Here is a 4044-nt window from a genome sequence, read left to right as displayed (position 1 = left end):
GAGTGTCAGGTGCCTTGGAAGCGTAGCCTCCAGGGTCAGGGACAGAGCATCCAGAAGTGTTTCAAATCTCAATAATTTACAACTGCAAGTTCCAGGAAGTTCAGAGGAGATGAGAAATGCTGTGGAATGAGTCTGATTCACTGACCAGACAAAACTGATAAGCAATGAGTCATTTAAGACATTGATATGAAAGCACCTAGACATCAAAATGGGCTCATCTACAAAGAAGCTTGATAAACCACTTCCTTTTTTCCCCAGGTTTTGCTGAGGCAAACTTCAGCCTGTTGTGCAGGCTTTCTTGAGCTTACCAATCATTTGTGTATCTTCTCTTCTGAAATGTCTGTTCTAATCTTTTGCCCATTTATTTATTTATTTATTTTACAGACTGCATTTTGATTCATTGTACACAAACGGGTGCATCATTTTGTTTCTATGACTGTGCACTTGTAGTTTCATACCATTCATGTAATCATACATGTACATAGGGTAATGATGTCTGTCTCATTCCGCCATCTTTCATACCTGCCCTCCCTCTCATTTCCTTCTACATAATTTAAAGTTCCTCCATTCTCCTCTCACTCCCCACTCCCTCACCCCCATTATATATCATTATCTACTAATTTTTATTTTTTAAACTTGGAAGAGAGACAGAGGCAGAGATTAAGAGAGCTCAGGAGCTAGAAGTGCAGTTTAGTGATAGAACACTTGTTTAACCTGTGTGAGTCCTGGGTTCAATTCCTAGCAGCACCAAAAATAAATAAGGAAAGAAAGAAAGAAAGGAAGAAAGAAAGAAAGAAAGAAAGAAAGAAAGAAAGAAAGAAAGAAAGAAAGAAAGAAAGAAAGAAAGAAAGAGAAAGTCCAAATTTCCCTTCCAGTGTGTTGATTTGCTTATTAATTTTATGAGTGACTCTTAATGCCAGTAATTTTTAATTTTTGAGGTTTATTTTGTTACTTTTTATGATGATAGCTGCTTTTATGATGTTAAAGAAATCATCAATTATCCCAACTTTGTGAGCAAACATATTCCTGTTTTCTTCCAGAAACTTTGTATTTCTAGCTATTACATTTAGGTCTATGATCCAACTCAAGTCAATTTTTCCATAGGCATTTAAGAAGTGGTTCAAGTTCATTATTTTCCAAATAAATATTCAGTGGTCTGGCATCCTTTCTTGAAAACTTCCTTTTGTCACATAATTGCATGGTTGTGTTTATCAAAAATAAATTTACCATTTGAGTGTGTCTGAGTCTGCACAATTTATTTGGTTCCAGCAATTTATCTGTTCATCATTGCATCAGCCCCATGTCCTCTTGGTTACTGTAGCTTTAAAATTAACCTTGAATTCTAGTAGTAGAAGTTCTCTATGTTTTTCTTCTTTTATTTCTTTTAATCTGTGTCAGATAAAAGCAGTCTTATAAAAGTAAATATTTCAAACTAAGTATTACATTTCCTGAAAGAAAGAGAATATTTAAGAAAAAAATAGCTTAGAATAATCAAGTCTGATACCTAGTGTGGTAAAACCATAAGATTTTAAATATATAAAGAAGAAATCCTATGGATATCCACATGAATCATAAATCTTTTTTCTCTTCTACAGCTTTTGGGTGGTAGGCTTTGTAAAGAACAATTTTACTACTAGCCTGAGACTATATCTTTGGAGATCTCTGCTAGTTGTGGAATATATCACTGGGTGAACGCTGGGCTTTGTCTCACACACATCTTCACCTCCCCCACCTATAATTCTGACCTTGAAGAACAAAAAAAAAAAAAATAAGAACACAAATCTTTAGAGAAAAAACTATTGAACAGTTATTTCTATTCATTTATTTCTCTGAATTCCCAATTTTATTTTATTTTTAAACTCAATATTCTATGTAGTTTGGGGATTTTGGTTAATTTTGACAACATATCAAGATATTTCTCCAAAGATGTTTATCCAACATATGTATTTGTTTATAATGAGAGGTTCAGTAAAGCCTGTAACATGCCCCTGGGGGAAAACAGCATACAGTTCTGTGGTTTCCACATTCTCACATTTCCACATTCTCTTACGTTCTGTCTTGCAAATCCCTACATTAGTGGGATAAAATACAGTCTTAGACTTGTAGTTCAATGTAGTTTAATAAACCTAACATTATGCTTAATATATGATATTTTTAATATTTCATACTCAGCCTAGTTTCTGAGTCTTCCCATTATTAGCCAAAATTTGTTCCCTGGTAATTTCTTCAAGAGTTTTCTTGGAAACAACATTCCAAGATTATTGTTGCATGTATAAACTGCTTTAAAAGTTTTTATTTAAACAACAATTTTGCTGGATATAAAATCTGAAGGTTACAATTACTCGTCTAGAGAAGTTTGCAGCTTTTGTTCCAGCCCCACTTTCATTTACTTAATGATATTAATTAGTTTGTGGAGCAAAGCATGATAGGCCCAACTGGCCTGCTTCCAGTGGAGCTGGGTGAGTGAAACTGTAAACCTGGTCAAGGGAAAAACCCAGGTCTCTGAAAGGGAAATAAAAAGACTGCCAATGACATTTGTGCTTTTCTTTATATGATTATACATTTTGAACTTTTAATGACTATATATTAGTTCAGTGATATTGAAAAAAAAGAACTGTAGCTTATTTGGATACTAAAGTTTTTTTTATTAAATGTAATAGTAAGATATACCTCCTTAAAATTAAGATTAGAAAAAAGTCATGAGATCAATAGAACTTGGGTTCCAAAATTCACACATCAGTATAATTGAAAGTAAAGTAACAATCTTGAGCTGAAGGTATTACTCAATCCAGATACTGACAATTTTAGAAATGGAAATTTAACAGCATTTTCTGAAGAAAAAAAATAGCAGAGATTGAAAGACAAAAAAGAAGATTTAAAAGCATTTAAAACTAACCTAGGGAAAATAGAAAAAAGTTATGTTGGGGAAAGAAATTTGGTAAATTTGGCATTTCCCTGCTAAGGTTACTGGGTTATTTGGAGATGGTATGGTATATAAAATTGTATGTAAGATTATTTAATACTTATTTCTCCTACAGTGTCCTGCCTTATCCCTGCTCATTATTTAAGTCGGGTTTTCCCCAATCTTGGTACTATTGACATTTGGGTCCAGATATTTCTGGGGTGGGGGCGAGAGGTTGTCCTGTGCCTTGCAAGATATTTAGTACAAGATTTCAATAGCAGTCCCTAGTTGGGACAACCAAAAACATTTCCAGACATGGCTGAACATTCCCAATGTGATGGTAAAAATGCCCCTTATGCCAATCATGTCTTCCATGTCTACTAGGTCACTGCTTAGTAGTTTGCAAAAGGTTCCCCCTTCCCTGTCAAGATTAATTTCTATTTTCAGGTAGTATTTCTAAGTAAGCAATTATTCACCATATTATTATTCTTTCCTCTTTATTACTGTAATCTTTAATATTTTCAACAAATGTCTTCTCACAGTAACAGTATACTGATGTTTGAAAAGCATAACAAGTCAGTAGTCTCTTGAGAAAATTAATCCTAGTTAAATGAAGCATAAGTTACAAAATGAATAGAAGTTGTGGCTGTTTCAGATATAAAGAAATGATGATAAAGAAACACACATAACTCATCCTTTTATTGTGCATATGTATATGTATATCTTTTGTATTTTGCATTTTAGTGTTCTGTTGCACAGCATTAAAGAAGTCTACTCTTTAATTCATTTCCAGGTGATGAGAAGCCAAATCAAAATTCAGGAATCATAACTCCAATCTGTGCCTTTGGATTCCTAGAAAAGGAATGTAGCGTTGAAGATAAAAGATCATCATAAGGAAAAACTCCCAAAGAAATAGAATAAGTTTTATGTACTTAAGTACCTGAGTCACACTAGGTCTGATTACTCCCTCAATTAAGAAGATATCTGTAGATAAACAGTAATTCTAGGATATTTATGTCATTCATACTTATTTATTTATTTGTGATGCTGGCAGATATCTATTTCTTCAAAGTCTAATCATATTATACCATCAAATGAAATAAAAGACTTTAGCTCACTTCTTACAAAGTGCTCCTGCCCTT

The sequence above is a fragment of the Sciurus carolinensis genome, chromosome 2 (genome assembly GCF_902686445.1).
Source record: "Sciurus carolinensis chromosome 2, mSciCar1.2, whole genome shotgun sequence".
Taxonomy (NCBI): domain Eukaryota; kingdom Metazoa; phylum Chordata; class Mammalia; order Rodentia; family Sciuridae; genus Sciurus; species Sciurus carolinensis.
Note: the sequence above shows the minus strand (reverse complement) of the source record.